At 36.7% G+C, this 24,198-nt stretch overlaps 1 protein-coding gene and 1 pseudogene across 3 annotated transcripts in view; one reads left to right on the forward strand and one right to left on the reverse strand.

Moving 5' to 3' along the window:
• The window catches only part of GRM1 (glutamate metabotropic receptor 1), a 443,798-nt gene that overhangs the window by 232,136 nt on the left and 187,464 nt on the right, over positions 1 to 24,198 (forward strand). The window lies entirely within an intron of this gene.
• On the reverse strand, positions 9,533 to 10,499 carry LOC112819411 (fatty acid-binding protein 5 pseudogene; annotated as a pseudogene).

A 24,198-nucleotide genomic window follows, 5' to 3' on the forward strand; every position in this document is an offset into this window, starting at 1 on the left:
TGGCAGGTCTGAGTTGGGAACTACCTTAGGCCAAAATCAGCAGATGCTCTGTTTTCACAGTTGTTCATAAGCATCACATGAAAGTAAAGACACCTTGTCTGTCTAATCTGGTCTCAGCATTTGATTGGGGTATTTGGATTAGGGCAGAATTTGTGCAGAGTGAGCTTATAAATCAACTCGGATCATATCTCTTATCTATTTTGATCCCTCCCATGGCTTCCCATCTCATTCAAAGCTCATGCCCAAATCCTCCATGACCTGGTCTCCTCTGACTATATCTTTTAACCCTGATTCCAGTCACTCTTTTCTTGATTTTGCCCAGCACATTCCTACTGGGGCACCTTTGCATTTATAGTTGCCTCTCTCTGAAACGCTTTTCCTTAGACATTCCCAAGGCTCACACCTTCTCCTTTATGTCCTAACTCAGATGCAGCTCAGTAAAACTTTCCCTAACTACCCTCATAGAAATGTCACCCCCTATCCCTGATACTTCTTTCTTTTCTTTCCTAAGAAGTTATATCTGCCTTACTTTTGATATATTTTACTTGCTTTTCTTACTGATTATTTTGTCTTGTGAATTTAGATATTTTTATCTGTTTTACTCAACTGGTATATCCTGAGAGTCTAGAATAGTGCCTCAGTCAAAAAATGGTTGAATAAATGAACAAGAACAGACTATATATACAAAACATAGAGATAATAAAGGAGAGTTTGATTAACTCTACAATGGTATTAGAAAATATTTGGGAAGACTTCCTGGAGGAGGCAACATCAAAACTGGGCTTTTAAGGATTAACAGGATTTTTCCAGGAGGGCAGTTTGAAAGAGGGCATTCCACACAGTTAAAACAACATGTGTAATGGCACAGATATAAGACCACATATAATGTGTTTGGAAAACTCCAAGCTTTAAAATATTGATGAATATTAATATGTATTAAAATAAAGATATTATAATTTATTCTTTAAATAATAGAAAGCCCATGAGGAGTTTCAAGCATGCATGTTAGAGAATCATGCTTTGCTTTGGCAGCAATGGAAAACATGGATTTGAGGAAACTGAGGCTTGACTTAAGAACACAAGTTAAAAGCCTTAGCTATAATGCAAGCTAAGAAGATGAGAGACTGTACTATAGGGTGTGTGTGGAGGGGTGGTAACAAAAAGAATTAACAGGAATAAATGATTGAGAGTGTGTGTGTGTGTGTGTGTGTGTGTGTTTGGGGAGGAGATTTAGAGGAATGGAGGAGCTGAATTTATAATGTTGATGAAAAATAGTGTTGTTCAGCTGAATTATCCAGTCTATCTCTTATTTGTTGACACTGATGGATTTCTTAGGATAATTTCTGAGCTGTTCACCTTCATTTGATAGAACTTGAGAGTTCCAGAACTCTGGTTTATTGCTAATGGGATGCAACTAATAGGATAATAGACCTTTCTTTCTTAAAATCAATGGAAATATCAGCAAAGCAGCCTAAGCTATATTTTCTCTCAACATGCATAATCTTAAAACTTTCTGTAAGATCTCAAGACTGCTGAACTTTGTTTTGAAGTTAATGCAAAACTATTGATTTTGATTCACTCAAATAAAATAAAAACTATTTTCTGACAAATCTGCATAAAATTATTATGCATATGAAATATATCAGTGTTTGCTATTTCCAGCTCAGTATGCATTATTTAATAGAAAGAGGATAAACTTTAAGTCACAGTGACCTGATCTGAATATCATACCTGCAAGATGACCTTTGGCAAAATTACCAGATCACCATGAATCTTACTTTTCTCATTAGTAAAATAAAAATAATACCTACATCATAGGATAGTTTTGAAGTTTAAATGAGCCAATTAGAAAAACAAAAATTGATTCCAGCTAATGAGCAAAAAGGATTTATCAGAGGGAAGTCAGAACTTAAAATATTGACAAGAAGCTAAAGAATGGGCAGCAATTGGTAGAAACTAAAGCAACAGGAACCACAGAAATGGTTTCCCAACCTACACAGGTCTGGATGCCACCACTAGAAAGGGTGTGTGCCAACTATTTACATTTTTCATCCTTGTATCACCTGCTCAAGACTCTAAGTCTCAGGAAGGAGTGTCCTGTTGGCTGATTTGGCTTCTCTCAGCTTCCATACCAGGAAGCTGATCTAGGAATTTCTATCTCAAGACCTCAAAAGGAAATTTGGATGCTGGGAAAAGCAGAATGAATTATTGCTAGCCAAAAACATTAAACTGATGACTTTGGAACTGTTTTGACCATAATCCACAGCAAAAAAAAAAAAAAAAAAAAAAATTTTACATCATGACCTGGGCTTCACAGATAGATATATATGTGTGTATTTATATATAACTGAGATAAAAGTTTCTCTAAACTAAACTTTTTCTTAGCATATGTGTTGTACTCAGTTTCATTTTATTTTATTCTATTTCACTTTTTAAAAGCCTGGTTCATGGGCCATCATGTTGATTTCATGACTTATGAATGGGTTCCAATACACAGGCTGAAAGCATTTTATTACACTATATATAATATCAGCAAATTGTACGCACTTTGTAAATGTCAAGTTCTCTTGTACCACTTTCCCCCTTCATTCTCCCTCCCACTTTCCCATCAAATAAAATTGCAGACGGTGGCTAAATACCCAAGACACCTGAAGTCTCTTTCATTTTACTGACCTAGAGACATAGTGTTAATCATAGTTTCCTAAACAATGAAGTTTATTAAAAAATTAGGATGTTTAAGAGAAACATTATAAAGAAAAACAGTACTAAAGCAGTAGTAAAATGAAGAGAATAAGGTGTGATTTAAGTCTTAGGATTTCCTTTTTGAAATAGCATAGAATAATTTTCTGTTCCACACATACAGCTTCTGTTGCTGCTCTCTGGTATAAGACTTGGAAGATTAAGCACACCTTTTCTCAATTTTCTCTGTACTGAAAGAGCTATTTGGCCTTTTTTCAGTACAAAAATATATTTTGATCTAAAATATTGGGTTTGTTGTTTGGATTGTTTAATGGCATGAATTAGTAAAATAATGGATTCAATTCTTTATTTCATTTGTGTGTGTGTGTGTGTGTGTGTGTGTGTGTGTGTGTGTGTGTGTGTGTGTGTGGTCATTTAGCCACCAAAGCATTAGGCTCATGATACGTTTGGCCAAAAGGACTTGAATCTGTTCATATGCTTCAAACACAAGAAAAATCATAGGTTTAAAGTGTTATGAATTGCTTTTTGGTCACTATATATTATTTAAACCATGTCAAAAAAGCTTCCACCATGCATCCACACTAACATGCCTCAGCTGGTTGTCACTTCTCAGCAATCTTTTGTTTATTGTTTATTGATTCCCTATTCCATTTCCAAGGAGAACTGTGGCAATTCCCCCTAGATGCAAGCCTTCAGCGCTCAATCTATCCTTGTGAAACCCTGAGTAATTTCTCTAATTTGTGTTTGAGGTGTACCTAGCTGAAACTCCTCTGTTTTTCTGTCTTCAAAGAACTCTGTGTCTCTCCACCAGTGACACCTCTGATTTTAAGATATATTGTTTCTCAATCTCATTTCTTCTTGCCTCTTTTGGAACCTAAGCCCCTATGTTTGTTCCCTCTCATTTGCATCTTCAAATTGTCCTTCTCCACCAGAAGTGTCTTCTCTTCTTATAAACATTCTTGGATACTGTAACAAACTACCCGAAACATCTTTGCTCAACTTTCCAATTCTCATAAGCTGTCATACTGTAACTCTCCTTTCCTTCAAATGCTGCATTTCTTGAAAATATACTCTTGTTGCTTCCACTTCTTTATATTTGTTATTTCCTGTGTCTCTAACCAAGCTTTCACCCCACCAGTCTACTAAAACTGTTCTGAGTCTTCATGATAAGACTCTGCAGGAGGTGTTTTTTTTCAGTTGGTTTCCCTTACAAAGCTCTATTCTAGTTCCTTGACTCCTTCCCAGTTCTTTGTCCCCAAGCTGTACCCTGAGGAATAAGCATTTTCTAGAGCCCTCTCCTGATATCTCTTGGGATGGCAGCTGGGGAGAGGATTGTGGACCCTATGGCTTTAGGTTTGGGGTCTGCCACTATGAGCTGTGCCATCTTGCCCAATTTACTTACCTTTTTCAACCCTGTAAGATGGAAATAATAACACCTATATCCAAGGGTTTCTCGAGTATTAGATGAGACAATGTCAGTAAAGTGCTTAGGGAGTTTTTGCAGGTAGTAAATGTCAGCTATCATTTTCCCCCCAAGAAAATAGAAACCCTTCTGTTGGGGATGGGGGAACACTTTGCCAGCTTCCCAGAGAGAGAGGTCCTCCATGATACCACTCTAGACCTCTTTCTGGCCCTTCACTCTCTCTTCCCCTGGTGTGTCAGGGGAAAGGGCCTGGCATTTGGTTTAACCCTTTCCTCTTCTTTCCTCTCTGCTTTCCTCTTTTACACCCAAAATTTTGTAGGGCAGTTTGCAGTGGCTAAGTCTATAATATGCTAAGATTCCATGTTAGGAAGTCTGTTGTTGCTATATCCCTAAGCCATGACCTTCAATATTTTTATACTTGTCTGCCATCTCCTTTATCAATTTCAGTTGATCCAGAGGTTGGCCAGAGAAAAGAGAGTGCCAACTCATTGGGCACCCTCAAACCTCAATACGTATTGTTTCTTTTTGTCTATTATATTTGATTCTAAATTCCAACCTTTCCCTGCTGTAATCCATCCTACATACTACTGCCTATAATCTTCCTAATAAAAAGCTCTTATGGTGTCCTCTCTTTTGCAACAAATACAATTGCTCCATTATTTATAAACTTGTGTGTGGGTTTCCCTGAAACATTCATGGTCCTCCACAGCATGGTCTGATTCTCCCACTGCTGCTTTTGTGTTACTTAGTGCTCCATATGAACTAGACTTTTCCCTGAACAGCACATAAGTTTCTGCCTCTGTGCCTTGGCTTATGCTGTTTCTTTGACCTTCCTTTATTTTTTTAAATTCTGGTAATATTCTGAGATCACCTCCAGTGTCATCTTTTTAGTAAAGACTTTCTTGATCCCCCAGTCTGGTACAATTTATTCCTTCTTTTATATGTATTTTTCAACTCTCTTATGGCATATTCTCCTAATTTTAAAATTTATAATGAGGCTATCTTATTTTCCCTTGTACAATAAGATCATAACCTGTTTAAGGGCAGAAGCTACAGCCTCTGCTTTTTAAACTCTGTAGTTTCTATTGAGCATTAAGCATGTAATCTTAATCTTAAGGGATCCTGTAGTTAGTAAGTGCTCAATAAATATTTTGTGATTTAAATTGAAATTAATATATAATACAGGTGCCCATTGGACACATTTTCTACCTGTTTGTTCTTTTGTTAAAATAAGGCTTTTTTTCCAAGAAGATAACTGTGATTTTAGCTGCAGTAATAAGCCATTTCTTAACTAAAGGGCACAGTGGTTACAGTTGTCTGTGTAATTTTCTTGAAGTTTCCAGGCTGAAAAAGTTCATTAAAGTCTTAAAACTTAGAGTCAAATTAAAGGCAAAGGTAGCATTGGAATGCTGGTTTGACAGCAGGTGGATACTATAGCAGCAGTGAGATTCATGCAAAATTTTCATTGAAAATGAGTCCCTAAACACTCAAAGGATGCCCTCACTGCTTATTTTCTTTAATTCATTCCATAAAATATTTTTCATGGAACAATAGGCACAAGGCATTGAGCTAGGCATACTAGATAGTCAACACCTAATTTAGAAAGGCCATAATATCAGAGATGTGCAGCCTGTTACACTTGAGCAAGCTTTTCGTGGAACTTTGCTTTCTCCATCATAGATGTATTATTTCTCTTTTCTGTCACTCTTTCCTTCTTTCCCTTATCTCAGTTCCCTTCTTCCCTTTTGTTTATAAGTCCTTTTCTTTTTTTTAAGATTTATTTATTTATTTGAGAGAGAGACAGAGACAGAGACAGAAAGAATGGGGGGAGGGGCAAAGGGAGAGAATCTTCAAGCAGACTCCTGCTGAGCAGGGAGCCATACATGGGGCTCTGTCTCACAACCCAGGAGATCATGACCTGAGCTGAAACCAAGAGTAGGACACTTAACTGACTGAGGCACCCAGGGGCCCCTGTTTATAAGTCCTTTTAAAAAATATCCTGCACTCTTTTCTTCCTACAAATTTTATTTTATTCTTGACTTAGCTACCTGTGGGTTTGTTCCGCCAGATTCACTTCAGAGAGGTCACTGGAACCAAAGATTCTACAAATAGACCTCACTACACACAAGGCAGGAGTAAAATCCATGAGAGAAGGTGTCATACCTCCCACATTTGGTATTATAGCCCAACATCATATTCTGCATTGAAATAGTAGATATAGTTACTGAATGAATAAATTAACAATAATTCTAATACACGAAGGAGGCCTCCATCACATCTAGGATAATAAAGGCTTCTTGCTGTAGCCTGGCTGTACCCTGAGAACTCATGAAGATTTTTCTGTCCAAGCTCTCACCAACTATCTGCCCAGCAAAGTTGTGCTGATCTCATTACCCAGGAGCCGAGAACTCAGGGCCCCACCCCTCAGTGAGCCCTCAGAGAAAAGCAGTCAGTCATTCCTGTCTTCCTGGTCTCCAGCCGCACTCTGTGCTCACCTGACCTGTTACTGAGCATCTCTATCTCTGGCACATGACCCCGTTTGGAGTCTCCAAACCCAGCAGATCCCTGCGGTGCGCTCCCGCGCCATTCCTCCCGGGAGAGGAAGGGGAGTCTCCCGGATCTGCCACTTGTTGGCTCCCTGCTGGATGAGTGGTGGCCCGACTGTGCCGCCGATCATGGTTTATGGCAACCCCGAGCTGAAAGCCCACTCCTTGGCTCCATCTCTGCAGCCGGCTTCCCTGCTCCGATACCTGGGAGCTCTGCCGTACTCAGGCACCCCCGGTCTTTCTGTGACCCCGAGGGTCCTGAGACCACACTGTCCCAGCGAGGGTTCTACCCCCCACTTAGCTACTGGAGTGACGTCCCTCAGTGGAGCAGACTTCTAAAAGTTACAATTTTTGTTCCGCTGCTCTGTCACTTGCTGGTAGCCAGCTGAAGAGAGGCTCCCTCCCCCCGTGGTCTATCTTCCTGAATATCACCTCGAATTCACTTCTCCACATGTCCTACCTTCCAGAAAGTGGTTGCTTTTCTGTTCAGAGAGTTGCTGCTATTCTTTTCTTTGATCTCCTGTTGAGCTTGTAGGTGTTCAGAATGGTTTGATCCCTATCTAGCTGAATTCCTGGGACCAGACGAAATTTAGGTCTCCTACTCTGCTGCCATCTTGCTCCTCTGCAAGTGTTTTTTTAAGTAGTCATAGAACTTCTCCTCCATATGCATTTGACAACTTACCATGTCTTAGGAAATATCAGAGCAGAAGTATTGGTAGTGGTACATGGCATCCCATTAGGTGTATTTCCAGCAAGTAAATGTTGCTCCCCTCCATACCCTTTTTATGCTGTCCTATTTTTTTTTCCTATTATGCAGTAGCACTATTTGAATTTATCTTATTCATGTAGATAATTATTATCTGCTTCCAGCACTAACATGTAAGTTCTGTTAGTCTAGCTTGTTCACCTCTGTATTCCCTAGTACCTAGGGCATTACCTGGCATGGAGTAAGACTCTGTAAATATTTGTTGAATAATAAACTGAAGAAAATAGATGGGGTTTGGAATACTGTCTTCAGTACATGTTGTGGAGTGTACTCTATCTCTTCAGACAATCAGAGAACCAGAGAGAGGTGATAAGAGAAAAGCTCTAACTCAACAGAACCATGCTGGAGAATCTGTGCATGCTGGTTCACAGTCCAGCTGGATGCTTGATGAGACATTCTTAGCAATCCATGGGACCAAGCCATACATCTTGTCCATTAGCAAAACTGAGCCTGGATAGAACTCTTATTTTTGAAAATAGCATCTAATTAGAAAATAAGTTTAGAAAATTTCTTGACATCCTTGATAGGATAAACAAGACATGGTCTTCATGAAACAAGGATAGACAGCCAAAAGATGAGAACATGAGGCAGACAGAGATTGAGTAAGGAAGGACTAAAAAAAATGGAATAGCAAAAGTAGATTAAAATCTGTGCTAAAGAATTAAATTGATACTGTGGATAATTAAATGATGCATATGCTGAAGATATGGATGTGTAACACGTACTGAGCACTGTATGTTTCAGAATATGTGCTAAGCCCTATGCATATGCCATTGGCTCCCCATCTTCCTAATCATAGCTGCACACTAGGATTAACTAAAGAAAAATTTTGAAATATTAGCACTTTACCCCACACCCATATTCTGATTTAATTGGACTAGTGTGGGACTTGGGCAGTTCCACATCACTGCACAACTCCAGCCGTCACTACCAGCAGAGAATAGAATGTCTCATGAATTGTGCAATGTCATAGCCCTAAGCCTAGCCATCTTTGTTATTATTATTACTATTAAATTTCACAAGTGATTCAAATAAGCCAGTATTGAAAACTATCGGCATATGTGATTTCATTTAATCTCATTTTGGGGGGATAGGCTTAAGATGGTCTCCCAAAATACAGAGAGAAAAGCAAATAAATAAAAGTAATGAGAAAACAATCTATAGATATGGGAAAAAATAGGAAAGAAATGCAAACTAAGAATTATAGGCATTCTAATGAGAGGGGCCAGGACTGTTAGAACAGACGTAATTATTTACAGCATAATTGAAAAAGGTCTTCAGTTACAAAGAAAGGACTTATTTAAGGGCATGCCATACTTAAGATAAAATTAATTAAAAAAAGAGGCATTTAGACACATCCTTGTAATATTTATGAACTTCAAAAGTATAAAATATTCTTATGAATCAACAAGCCAGGATCAGAAAAGAAAACAGAAACAAACAAACAAACAAAAAAATGGCCACAAAGCTAAAAACTTGGGCTAGCTTCAGATTTTTATAATAGAAGAAAATTTTAAAATGTTCATAGAATTTTGAGGAAAATAGTATGTTATCTGTGACCAGCCAAGATGTTGCCCTCAGGTGAAGGCAGGAGATAAACATTTTCATTTAGGATCTTAAGAACCTGAAAAATTATACAAATATATTCTCCATCTGACTAGATTTTATAGTCATTAGATTTTTATCTCACAGCATAAACCAAATACATTTTAGATAGATTAAACCATATGTGTGTGCCTGTATCTATTTATTATTTACATTATATGTATTATATTAACAGTATACTGAAAGATAATATAAATAAATATTTCAAGGTAATGGCATGAATCAAAAGGAAAGTATTTATAGAACTGGCTCTTTAAACATCTTTTGCCTACAGAAATCATGATAGACCAAATTTTATGTTTTTATGTTTTATTTTTTTAGCACAAACACATTTATTTACTAACTAAAGGGATGATTGTTATTAAATCAATACTTTGAAATAGTTGCATGTAAAATGTTTGTGTTAAAGGTAATTGAATACAGTAATAAAAAAAACAATATGGAGATTTGCTCATCAAATTGAGCTTGTCCATCCTCACAGCTAATTCCTGTCTAAAATGATGATGGAATTTTTACTCTACTTTTTTCAAAGACCCATGTACAGGTGACATTGTTCATGATGCATTCCACCACTAATTTCCTATCTTCCAATTTTTTTGTTACTGTGTTTTCCTTCCCATCCCTTTCCTGATGTTGAACTAATGTGCTATTTGTGAAGTTGTAGACAGTTTGAGTTTTTCTGCCATCTGCTGTAGTTTCTTCAAACTTCTCTCCCAGATTACATGAAAACTGTGTTGATTTCAAAGTGTTTTCAGTTTTTTTGGTGAGGCTTTTCCCATCAGAAGAGATGGATACAGGCTCGGCCACCATTATGAGCAACACAGTAACTATCTGGACCAGGAAGTTCATGACTAACCGACTACTTCAGCGGAAAGAGATGGTCACTGATGTTCTTCACCCTGGAAAGGAAACAGTACCTAAGACAGAAATTCGGGAAAAACTAGCCAAAATGTATAAGACCACACCAGATGTCATATTTGTGTTGGGATTCAGAACCCATTTTGGTGGTGGCAAGACAACTGGCTTTGGCATGATTTATGATTCCTTGGATTATGCAAAGAAAAATGAACCCAAACACAGACTTGCAAGACCTGGCCTGTATGAGAAGAAAAAGACATCAAGAAAACAGTGAAAGGAATGCAAGAACAGAATGAAGAAAGTCAGGGGGACTGCAAAAACCAATGTTGGTGCTGGCAAAAAATGAGCTGGAGATTGGACAACAGAAAGAGTAAAGATGCTGCAGTGGCTTTATCTGTGGTGGTTGTGCAGATTTTTCATGAGAGGATTAATAAACTAAGAATGTTAAAAAAAAAAAGAAGAAGAGATGGATACAATCTGGTTTGGCCATTGCACCTACTTTTCACAGAGCCATTCCTATTCCTACTTCCTTCATGTATTCGTCAGAGCCTTTGTTCTTCACTAAGCGCCATCTTCCTACCTGCTGCTGAATGGTGACCATGGTGGGTGTGGGTGGGGTGATGGGCCAAATTTTAAAGAAAACAATAAACTAGGAATATATTCTCAACATATATAAGAGACTCTGTATATGCATACATACATATATACACAAACATATATGTATATGGGTATATACACACACACACACACACTGTAATGTAACAAATATGAAACAGATAAGGGCAAATGACATAAACAGATAATTACCAAATAGATGTTATTTTTTGAGTGAATGAGTAAGCAAAAGTTTTATTTACTTTTCTCCAGATTTGGTGAGCTATAACTCAATATATATCATTGTATAAATTTAAGGTGTACAGCATGTTGATTTGATACACTAATATATTGTGAAATGATTACAACAATATGGTTAGTTAATACCTCTGTCACCTCACATAATTACCATTTCTTTCTTTCAAGTAAATAATACAATATTGTTAAGTATAATCACTGTGCTGTACGCTAGAGTCCCAGAACATATTCATCTTATAACTGAAAGTTTGTACCCTTTAACCAACATCTCCCCATTTCCCCACACTGAAGCCCCTGGAAACTACTCTTCTACTTTCTGTTTCTATGAGTTTGGCTTTATTTTTTTTTTAAGATTCCACATATAAATGAGATCATACAGTACTTGTCTTTCTCTGTCTGGCTTATTTTACTTAGCTAATGTCCTCAAGGTCCAAATATGCTTTTGCAAATATATTTCCTTTTTATGGCTGAATAATATTCCATTGTGTGTATATATATATATATATATATATATATATATACACATGGAATCTTCCTTATTCATCCATGGTCAGATACTTAGGTTGTTTCTACATCTTGGCTATTGTGAATAATGCTGCAATGAACATGAAAGCACAGATAATCTCTTTGAGGTACTGATATCATTTCCTTTGGATATATACACAGAACTTAGATTGCTGAATCATATGGTAGTTCTTTCTTTAATTTTTCTGAGGAAACATCATTTTGTTTTATGTAGTGGCCATACCAATTTACATACCTCAAATAGTGTACAAGTGTTCCCTTTTCTTCCCATTCACTAATACTTGTTGTTTCTTGTCTTTTGATAACAGTCATCCTAACAAGTGTGAGGTAATTCCCACTGTGGTTTTGATTTGCATTTCCCTGACGATTAGTGATGTTGAGCATTTTTTCATGTACCCATTGGCCATTTGTATGTCTTGGAAAAGTTGACTATTTGGCTTCTCTGCCTTTTGTTTAATTGGACTGTTTGTTTTTTTGCCTTTGAGTTATATGAGTTTCTTACATATTTTGGAAACTAATGCCTTATCACATATGATTTCCAAGTATTTTTTTCCTATTTCATATGTTGCCTTTTCATTTGGTGATTGTTTCTTTTGCTGTACAGAAGCCTTTAGTTTGACATCATTCTACTTGTTGATTTTTGCTTTTGTTGCATGTGCCTTTGGTATCATAACCAAAAACCATTGCCAAGACTGAGAGAGAAGTGGACCTTTTTGATAGCATCCTGCACAGCTGGGGAAGCTGGGTACTCAGTTACATGCTCTTACTTTCCCCTCGTGGGAGAAACCATGTACTGAGAAGATCTCTCTTGGTCCTGTGCTGTACCACCTTGGAAGAGGGCTGATGCAGATGAAGTCTGGCTGTTCCTCTTACCCTGTCCAGTGCATACCAACTTGGTTTATTTTCTCTCTCTCTCTCTCTCTCTTTTTTTTTCCCGTGTGTGTGTGTGATCAGTGTGCTAGAACTTCGCTAGAAACCTGAACTTCCACAAAGACTGTCTTATCCATGGGTGATTGTCTAAGACAGTTTTATTTGGGGGCTTCTGGACCACAGCTGAGAGAATCTGGAGCTGGTTCATGGGCCCTTTGCAGGGTCCACAGCCGGTACCAAGGTCTGTCTGCCTGTTACCTGATGCATAATTTGCAAGGCTCTCCCTGGGTCCCTTGGCATAGAGTGCTAGATTCCACAAAGACACTTTTTTCCATGAATGGATGCCAAATTTTTGTTGTTGGTGGGGTTGGGGGGAGGGTGTGTGTGTGTGTGTGACACAAACCTGGTACATTTTTCAGCCATGTTGCTGATATTCTCTCCATATACATATGTGTATATGTATATAATTTAATTAATAACAAAGGCAAACTAAAGAAATTATCTGATGCATTGTTTTCCCTATAAAATTACAAAGGATTTAAACAAATAATCACATGATATTTCTCCATGCTGGAGACTGTGAGTAGGTGAACATTCTGAGAGACTGCTGAATGTGTGAATGGCTGTAACATTCTGGAAAGCAAACTAGCAATATGTATTAAGAGTGTTTAAAAGGTTTATTTCTTTAATTCTCCTTCTTAACCCTGATCTTAGAAAACATTCAAGGATACTGATCAAGATGTAAAAAAAAGGATGCTCACTTCAGTATTATTTGCAGTAGGAAAAAAATGTCAGAAACAGCAATAATGTCTAGCTACTGGGGAGTAAGGATTATTTCTGTTATAGACAAAAATATTTAAAAACTTTTCATAATGTGGGGACATTTTTATAAAATAATCATAAATAAAACACTGAATATGAAATTATTAGTATGTTTTGAGTTTTGTAAGAAAAAATACCAATGTGAAATAAAATTGGAAAGAATTAACCGAAGATAATCCTATTATTGTTTAGATGGTGGGATTATAGGTAACTCATTTAATCTCCTCTACAGCTTTATATATAACATTTTATATACATGATAAAATTACAGAATAGTGGGGAAGGATTATTTAGTAAACAGTGTGCTAAAAGATAGCAATTTAGAAAGACTCCAAATTAGATCCTTATCTTACCTTGCATATAAGCATAAATTTATTTATTGCTTTAACACAGTATTTTCTATGTCTGTCTGTATGCCAGCACCATAACATTTTGCAAGTTGATTTCTTTTGTATCTCAATGACTAAAATCTCTACATTATTTTAGGGACAAAAATAACAAGATGGCTAGGCTAGTTTAATCTATTTTCACAAAAACCGAGTACACAGTTGTAGAACTATCAAGCCTTTCATTTATACTAGTATCTTTAATTTTCTCATGAGGAAAAAAACAGAAGTAGGCTAATGCATGAGTTCTTAGCCTTTTGCTGTAATGCCATTACAGATCAACTTGAAAGAATGTGTGCAGTTCTTATCCTGTAGGGAATATTCGGCAATTATATTACTTCAGAATTCTGGTTTTTTATAGAATGTGTACTCACTAGAGAGTTAAGTAATGTTAAATAAATTAGCATCTTAATGAAAACTGTATATTAATACTGTTCCTGTTCCTAAGTAATAATTTAATTCCAGTAAATCACAGAATTCAATTTTTTGCTAAATAAATATCATTGTCTTGAAAAATACAACGCTACAACTAAGCATTTGCCATACTCCCTGATATTTAAAGATGGCCATTATTAAAAGAGGAAATGTATTCATTTTGAAGATTATAAGGTTTGGAAATTTTGCTTGCTGTCCAACAGGGCAAATTAGATAGGCATATTCAATGTTCCCTCTCAAGTGAGTCATTAGATAATCCAGTTTAGTTTTGGAATGTGATCATTATATACTGTATCACTCAAGTAATAGAATTTTAACAACAGTTCTATCATAAATTTATTTTCTTTAGAAGATGCAGCCTGATCACAAAGCATAAGAGTAAGATTCTTACCACACAGTATAGTGGTTAGAGGATAGTTTTTAAATAGCATTTAAATTTTTTTATTCTTATTTATTTATTTATTAAAGATTTTATTTATTTATTTGACAGAGAGAGACACAGCGAGAGAGGGAACACAAGCAGGGGGAGTGGGAGAGGGAGAAGCAGGCTTCCTGTGGAGCAGGGAGCCCAATGCAGGGCTCAATCCCAGGACCCTGAGATCATGACCCGAGCTGAAGGCAGACGCTTAACGACTGAGCTACCCAGGCACCCCCAAAATAGCATTTTTAATCCAAAAGAATTTTAACTTTTCAATGAAATTAAGACCTCATTGTGATTTTTTAAAAAATAATACATATTAAAGAGTTAACTTCAAAAATACCTTATATGTTAGTAAACATGAAAATCCAGTATGAAGTGAGCAAAGAATTTTAAGAAATTTCAAAGTTTGCCTGTAATGTTTTATTTTGAACTATGGTTTCTGTGGGGTATTAGATTCAGTCAATAATGTTTGTACAAATCACTTTGTGTTATGGAGTAGAAGTTTTGTGTGTGTTTATTTTTTGTGCTTAACATAGTTAATGAGGTGGTTCATACAGTTTATACAGAGAAACCAGGCAAGTGTTAAGAATGCTTTTTAAAAAATTATTTAAATATTTCAAATATATAGATAGTACAGGGAATAACGTAATGAATGTCCATGTAACCACCAGTGATACTTAACGAATGTTAATATATTGCCGTTTTGATTTCAGTTGTTTTAAAGCTACAGATATATTTGAAGCCTACTTCCCTTACTAATTGCTAGTTAAGTTGCTATTTCCCCAGAGCTGGATCATTATGTAGCTCACCTCCAAGGGCACTATTCTTGTAAAATACAATGCAAATGGTTGCATGGAGATGAGCAATGCTGCAGTTCTGCCCTTGAATTGGTATGGGATTTCCTGACAATGCTTTTATACTTTTACTACATGTTATGGACCCACAAATAATTTGTAGTATTATTTTTCAATTTTCGAGATAAACATAAATAGTAGTGGCCTCTTTGTAGCTAAATCTAAGGAAACATTTTCATTGCTCATCTCATTTGACCTGCCAATAGCATTTGATTCAATGGACCACTTGTCCTTCTTTAAACTCTTTCTTGAGCACATTAGCACCAGTCTTTCCTGATTCTCTTCTTCCGTCTTGCCACTCAATTAATAAAGTCTCCTTCCTTGACTCTTTTCAAATATTTTGTGTCCTTTTTTGCTAAGCCCAATGGGGGTTTATTCATAAAATCCCAGCGGGGATTTTATACATACCCATATATTCTAGTGGTACCTTACCTATATGGTGATGACTGCCTCATTTGGATCCTTATTCTTGGCTTTATGCCTTCATCAATATCCTTATGAGATTGATTACTGACCATACAAAGTGTGGTCAGGTCTACATCAGGCCTGTTTTCCATACTTTATTTTAAGCCATAGATTAGGTAACCAGTTGAGTAATAGAATAAACCTATATGTATATATAAATAGAATAAACCTATAAATCTGAAATTTACATTTATTTTGGTGCTATATTTTTCCAATAGACAAGACATTTTTCAGTTCTCAAGGTTGTAAATTTATTATTCCTCTTAGACACAATTCTTTTTTTTTTAATCCCAGGAAATGGCATTAATCATCCAATCAGAATGAACTAGCCACCATTCTTGACTCTTTTCTTTACATTGCTACTAACACCTAATCACCAGGTTCCACTGGAACTCCTTTCATGCCTCTGCAGTCATTCACTTATTTCCAACCATATCCCCACTGACCTAGTAAAGAACCTTATCATTTCTCATCTGTATTATTCTTTCTTGGTAACTTGTTTTCCTTATGCTAGTCTCACAATATGCCCTCCTCCAACAATCCATTCTCCTTCTGCTTCCAGAGGGATCTTATTAGAATACAACTCTGCTCATGTCTGACCCATTCTTACAGTTCACCACCTTCTTTGACCACTTCTGCTAACCACTTTGCTTTCCAGCCATAGGAAACTAACAACATTTCTTAGGATTTTTTGTGTTTTCTCTTAGCTCAAGAGTTTTTTTACTTGGTAAGGTGTAAGTTAACTTACAGTTTTTGATGACTGAACACATAAAATACTAAGCCCATTATCACCTCCCAGAACTTACCCTGACTCACTGAGTTCTATAATGTCTACTTGTCTTACAGAAATTGGCTCATTCATCTCTTCGTCTTCAAAAGGCTTTCTTAATCTTCAGTTCTTCCCTGTCCCAGGTAGTGAAAGTACTTCTTCATCTCCACTGACTACATTGTATTATCATCTATTTACTTGTTTATCTCTCTTGCATTTCCTGGTAACAAATACTTATTCATATATGTATACTCAATGACAACCACATAATTGATAACAGAAGATACCCAATAAATATTTATTGAGTAGTGGGATAAACAGAATTCTGTTTTAAAGATTTATATTTTAAAAAGTCTTAAAATCATCCTATCAAGGCTTAGCTCACAAACTGCCTCCTAATTAAGCCTTTGAGATCCTTTACACTCTGTCACCTGGTTATGACTTTTCTTCTCAAAAGAAAGAACTTTCTTTCCTTTCTCGTAACTCATGATGTTCTGTCTTGTATAATTTATGTGCATGTGTGTCTTTGCCCTACATTCCCATTCCAGTTTTAAGCTCCTGGGGACATTGATTCTGGGTTCTCCTTTTCTCTGTGTCCGCAGCACCAAGCCCTGTCCTCTAAGGCAGTGGATTGTTATATGCTCAATGGATTTTGAATTTATTTAACTGCCATATCATGATCAGGCTACAGTATCAGTATCAGGCCAAGATCACATATCAGTCATATTTTAGATCTACTGGAAATAATAACTTTTGTTGCTTAAACTATTATATTAAAAAATCAGGCAGCAGCTTCAAATCTGAAGTGGTGGTTGGATGTGAAATGGAATTTTAATTGTGGTAGGAAGCATGCTAGCCCAAACAACAAACAACTCAACTACCAAACTAAAATTAAACAAAACAAAATTCTCAGTATAAAGCAGTAGATCATATTTTCCATGAAACAGAAGTGTGAGGTCAGAATGGTGTGATGAAGTGATTAGCCATCTATCTTTCTCTCTATCTCCTGGCACAATGTCAGAAACAGAATGCTTAATACAAGATAATTATTATTTTATGACATTTAAGTAATCAACATGGACTTTCTAAAGTACCTTTGAATATTGTTTATAATTCTCTGATGGCTATCCTAATGATATAGGTAGACATCAGATGTTCCTCATTAAAACCATTGTTCTAAATTTTAAAATTTTCTCAGAAATCGCTATCTAGATTCTATTGTATGCCATCATGAGGTGATTTGAGTCATAGCTATCACAGTCTGATCACTGAGCTTTGTTAGATGTTCACAGTATTTCTTAGGAAAGAAACTAATCTTTGAATGAATTTTAAACAAGTGTACTTGAAAAGAGAGATAATACCAATCAGCCACAATCAGAATTCATCATAGTAGAATACTTAATGTATATTCTTTCCAACATCATGATCCAGGTTATTTTACATAAAGCAAGCATTTATTAAATACCCACATGAGTAAAGGACTATAAAATTTTATGTTAGAATTTAACTTTTACTCTTCTCTGTTTAAATGAGGATTGTCAGGGGCTAGAGAGAGAAAGGAAAGGGGGAGGTAATGGTCAAGGGGTACAAATTTTCAGTTAGGAAAGATGAATAAGTTCTGGAGATCTAATGTACAGCAATGTGACTATAATTAAGATATAATTAACAATGCTGATTTATATACCTGAGATTTGCTAACTAGGTAGATCTTAAAATGTTCTTACCACACAAAAAAAGAAACTTGGCTTGATTGTGGTGATTATTTCATAATGTATACATATTTCAAAATATCAAATGGCATACCTTAAATATATACAATTTTTTTTTTGCCAATTATACTTTAATAAAGCTGGAAAAAAAATGAAAAACAAGTAAGGCCAGAATTGCTCTGGTAAATAGCACAAATTTATATTCACTTAAAAACCATTACAAAAAATGTGCTACATACTTTGTAACATGAACATGTACACAGGTATCTTTCTTGCACTGTTTTTCTAAATAAGCAACATGAAGATAATTACCTCACAATTAGTTCTTGTTGAGGGCATATTCTTCAGTGAGTGCTTTAAACGCACCGTTTAATTAACCTATGAGGCACAGAGAAGTTAAACAAGCTGAGAAATAGCAGTAGAGTTTTCAAATTAAACACTGATTTAAGAGCCGATGTTAACCACTATGCAATATTGGTATAATGATTTATTTTACAAGGGGAAATGTAAAATGCTCATTTCTTAAAAATGCACTCATATTTATTTGCAATTTTATCATTTTCTAAAGAAAAATTTATTATTATTCACTCTGAAAGTTTTCTGATACCAATTAAAATGCAGCCTGACCATGAATTATTTTATCTTCCTTTTAGTTCCAAGTGGATGTCTGCATTAATTCACAAATAGTTGACTTACTCTGTTGCATATCATTTAAAAAATATCACAGCGCATTTCATAATAACAGTACATTTGTCACCGTACAAATTGCATTAAATCTTCACCCATATTGAGGCTATAGTGCAAAAATAAATGTAACATTCATCTCATTCTGAGGTAGCCATTTGAGAAATAGCTGAAATGGAGATCTGGAAAACAGATGTGCCGCAACCAGTGTAGCCTGCAGCCATTTTTAAATGGACATTAACAAAGTACTCTGAAATGTCTGAGAGGCCAATAAATAACAGACAAGAAACATGCCATCATTTGTGCAAAAAGTTCATTAGAGTACTAATTAATTTTTTTTCTTACAAAGGTATTTAAGATTAATAAGTACAGGGAAAAAAAACAAACAAATGGGGGTGCCTGGGTGGCTCAGTCGTAAACGTCTGCCTTCTGCTCGGGTCATGATCCCAGGGTTCTGGGATCAAGCCCTGCATTGGGCTCCCTACTCAGCCAGGAGCCTGCCTCTCCCACTCCCGCTCCCCCTGCTTGTGTTCCCTCTCTAGCTGTCTCTCTCTGTGTGTCAAATAAATAAATAAAATCTTAAAAAAAAAAAAAAAGAAAAGTGTGTATCCCTTAAGGAAAGAACTTTTTCTTCTACCACCCAGAATCCTTCTGAAGCAGGCCAGGTGAAATGTGTACATGCAATGTTAAGTAAATATTGACATTATGATGCTATCAGTTGACCCATAAGATAAATGCTGCCCCCCATTCTGAAAGGGACATCAAGGTAGATTCCCTAAGTTACCAACTGATAAAAATATAAGCATCAATGCATACTGTTGCATGTCTCTAATTCGTATGTGCATGTCCTTTTATAGTTTCAAAGTGAGTTCATGTCATATTCATTTAATCACAACAATCTTACGAGTTAGCATAGAATTTAAAACTGAAAGAGACAATGGGAGTCATGGAATACACACTCACTTCACAGATAAAGAAATCTGGATCCAACCTCATGTTTCAGAGGATGATTACCAGGATGGTGAGGGAACTCAAACCCAGGAGAAAGCCTGTGCCCAAGAAATACTTATCGAACTGGATTAAATGGAATAATGTTGCAGGAATCCTCTGCCCTTAGTGCCTGTAGTTCTTAGTCACGGTGCTCCGAAGAATGAAGAGGTGGACCAGACCAAGAGTGGTGGGCAGCAAAGCAAAGATTATTGAAGCTATAGTACAAAGCTCCCAGAACAAGAGGAAGGCCTGAGAGCGTTGCCCTTGGAGTTTCTAAGTTTAGGGGTTTTTATGAACTCTTTTGTGGAAATTATCGTAAGCAATCAGAGTGTGCCAATGAGGACTTTGGTCACATATCTACCTATTAAGTTAATGTCAGTGAGCTGATGGTCTTTTTTGCTGACATCTGGGTTCTTATGTCTTAACTGTCCCTTGCCTGTGATAGTAACAGATGCTTTGTGGTTAGTTGTCTTATTTTAGGACATTTTACAGAAGTCATTTCTGCAAAGGCTGCAAAGCAGAATGCTAGTGTGGTCCTGTCTAAGCTGCAAAACAGGAGGTTAGTGCTGTTTTATTTTAGCTGTCCTGACTCCATATTTTCTTGTTGCAGACCCCAGCCCTGACTACCTAACTGTCCAACTCACTCATAATAATGTAATGTAGGAAAGTAATCTGTTTAAATATGAACAAAAAATGGTAGAAAATAAATTTTCATGAAATTCAGATACAAAATGCTATTGATGAAGCCTAAATTTACATATTCTTTGCATATGATAAATTAAAGTTTTATATTTTCATCTGTCACAAGAATTTGCTAGCTGGAAAAATTACATTTAGGTGGATGAACTCTTTCCTCAGTGGTATATGATTTCAAGAATTCAAAAAAGAAAAAAAAAAGGAGAGAGGCACTTATTAAAATTGTTTTCCTAAAAAGAGATTCAGGATGCAACACTTCCTCTTTCCTCTTCCTTCCCTGCCCACCCCCCCCAAGACATGCTTGGCATACAAAACATTTTAAAAATAAAATGAAGCAATGCAGAACTCAGTAAGCATTTTTATTTGGTTCAATGCCTTTAAATCCTTCATTAATACTTTGTCTATTTGCTTCAGAAGAACCATCTATGTCAATATTTTAAGAGCAATATTGGAAAGAAATGTTGCTTTTCAATGATTTTCTCCCTAATTAAATTTTCTGGGAAAGAATTCCAGAACAAAGGCAGACAAAAATCTATTGCCGCAGGGCCTGATGCCCTGTGGACACAAGAGCAGGAGTTACTGCTAGCACTCTGAAGGTTAAGTTCCCATTCCTCCACTTCCCTCCTCCACTTCCTCCTTTGTGACATCTGAGCTTGCTGGTCACAGCCTGGGTCCAGGAGAAATGGAATTGGCCTAAACCACCTGGAAATTGATCCCATGTACTCAGCTTCATAAGCACCATTTTGGGGAAGATCATATTTATGGTTTCCCCTAATGCTGAGTTTTTAATATTTTATCCAATAAACATTTTTTTTTTAAAGTAAAGCTCTAGTGATATCCAGTGGAGGATATCCAGAGATGTTGCCAGTGCTGTTTGGCCTAAAGCCTGGAACAAGACTGAATAATGAGGCGGGAGGGATTTATTATGGCTCTTTAAAGAGCCTTGTTGGGAAGCTGGGGAAGGAGGGTGGAGGAGGAGACTACCAGAAAGGAGATAAAGGAGCTCCGTAGGGAGTCCTGGAGAGAGGGAGGGGAACTTAGCTTCATAAAGGCTTCTGATAGGCAGGTGGTCCTTTGAACATTTATCTCATTCAAACCAAATTTCTAAGTCTTTTGAGGTTTGCCTGTCGTTAGGTTTTGTAGCATAGTATGACATTTTCCTAAATGTAGGCTATTTGTCACCTTAAAAATTGCTTGCCTTGTTTGTAGAAAAGAATGAGGAGCAGCTGTCCAAGTGAGAGACTTCATTTTCTCTGTGTGTGAGTAGACTCCATTAAATGGCCATTACAAATAAATCCAATAGTTCACAGATATTGCTGCTTTATGATTTATCAGCTAAATCATCTATTAGAAGAATGAGTCTTCAGTGGACAGATAAGGCAAAAACTCTTAATTCCAAAGTATGGTAGTCCTGTATTGAATTAATAATTTGCAGCTTTTGTCAGGATGTATATTCCTGCCTGTGGCCATAGCTCTGAAGAAAATGGTAGTTCCTTTTCAATTTTACCCAGTGGTCCTCCACACTTTTACATTCTATCAGTGTTTGCTGCATTCCAAGACTGTCCAGATATAGAGTAGCATTATCTGTATCTTCCCATATGGATCTATATTAATACATTGCCTATGAGTATGACCTATGCATGAAGTAGGCATTCATCTATTTTCTGTAATTTGAGAAACTCAAAGAAAACCCATCTTCCCAAAAGCAGGGTGCTTGGGGATCTCTTCTGAGCTCATTTTTTTTTTAAATGCAAATTCTCCTTAGTATATTAATATGATAATTTCCTAATACTTGAGCTAGGATTTATTTTATCACATGAGTTTCAATCAGCAACCATTTGTTGGTCACATTTTATGTTTGAAATACAAAGTTATTTACTCTGTTGGACACAAATATAAAAGTTATCCTTGCACCTGGATAGCTTGTAGACTGCCAGATTGTGAGTTGCTTAAAGGCAGAGTGTCTTTTCTAGTGCCTAGAATGGTAGAATTAATAAATAGTATTTCGAGAATAAACACATTACTGAATGATTCCAGTAGATTCCTCATGTAACAAATACCTGTAGTCCAAAGAGTACATTATGAACAGCATGAGAATATTTTAAAAGTTCTGGTAAAGAGACTAGGCAGGTGAGGACTGATAGAGGCTTTGCAGAGCATGTTTCACATGCCTTTGATGTAGTTTGGGAATGTTGGTAAGGTCTGGAGCTGACAGCCAGGAAAGAATTCTTCAGAGGTCTTTGGTGCAAAAAGGTGATTTTATTAAACCACAGGAACAGGACCCATGGTTCAGAAAGAGCTGCTGCCCTGGGGTTGTGAGGAATGGCTGCTTATATACTTGGGAGTTGGGGGAGGTAAAGAAAAGGGAGGTGTCCAAAAGGATTTTCATATGCTAAAGTAGACTCTCTGGATGCTGGAGGCCTTGCTATTGTCAAGCTAAGGTTGTTTTTCCCTCTAGCAAAGCATTAACAGTAAGACAGTTGGGAGTTTCCTGGAGGAAGGTCACACATATCCCGCCCAGGAGTTGGGGTTTGGGGTATGAGGGTGTCAGTTTGTGCTTTGTCCTTAGCTTTCCTTCTGTTCCCTTATCACCTTGATTGTTGGGTAAGATTTAGGCAGCTTTTGCAAAAGGGTTATAGAATTTTTGTTAGTAGTAAAGACAGAGACCCAGAGATTAAAAATTAAAGTGTTGATCCTACTTAGGAATTGACCAGTGCCTCCAGTGAACTGTGAGGCAGGAAGTGGAAAAACAAGGAAACAAGGCTTGTCGCTGTAAGTGGAGTCCTATGAATGCCTTATAAAGGAACGTGGACTTTATTCCTAAAATAAGCAATAAGGAGCTACTTAATCCTGGTAACAAAAAGATCATTGAGGACGTGAAATGAAATGAAAACACAAAATAGTTTGGGGACAAAAGACAGGTTACTGCCTACAGCACAAATTGATAAAGTTAGCCTAGAATTCAATGAATCCAAGAAGAATATTGCATAAGTTATTTGAATGCTAACTCTCTACATAAGAGGATATCATCTGTGCCAAATTTACATTTTCAACAAAATTTAATGCCCTCCTTTTCTTGGTCCTCTGGCACTTTTATTAGATAGGGTATTTGGTGACCTATTCATTGGTTCTGTGAATAGTATGGGACTTCCTTGGCATAGAACTCAGTGAGGACACTTTGGCTGATGGGCTGAGGGGCCTGTGGAACACTGGGACCATGCCCTGGGAGAAGGGTGGAGCCCCAGTGGCGGAGAAAAACTTCAGTTTTTTATATGAGAAAATAAGTCACTTGAAGGAGATATTCTCCAAACATAAAACAAAAACACTGCAAAAGAACCTGGGATTATATTTTAAATAACTTTATCGTTAATACTGTTGCCTGTGTCTTCTAAAATCTCAGTTAAATGTTTTGAAATCTAACCACAAAGAGCAAAAACACCCCCTCAGTTGGTTCTCACCCTTACAAACTCTAAATGGTGCCAACGGCTTATGAGGCACCATTCTCATAGATTTTTAATGGCAGTCACATGATCTCTCTTTTAATTTCCCCAGATCAAGATTTAGAAAGTGCTCCTTTTATAAATCAGAGGATATATGCAAAATGCCCCCTTTAAAGGCAGCCACTCAGCACAGCAGTACAAGGGATTGGATTCAATGCTTTAGAACTTGCTTGCCCCCACTTTTTTTTTTCCAGATGGATAATTGTTAGAGGGTTATTAGAAGTAGTTAAGTGGAAGGCAATTATGAGAAGACTATGGGCAAATCTGCCTTCATTTTGATTTGAATGTTGAAGAATTCACAGTATTTGTTGTGTTCCTGGTA

The sequence above is a fragment of the Callorhinus ursinus genome, unplaced genomic scaffold (assembly GCF_003265705.2).
Source record: "Callorhinus ursinus isolate GAN/ISIS: 27379988/994484 unplaced genomic scaffold, GSC_fseal_2.0 scaffold6, whole genome shotgun sequence".
NCBI classification, from domain to species: domain Eukaryota; kingdom Metazoa; phylum Chordata; class Mammalia; order Carnivora; family Otariidae; genus Callorhinus; species Callorhinus ursinus.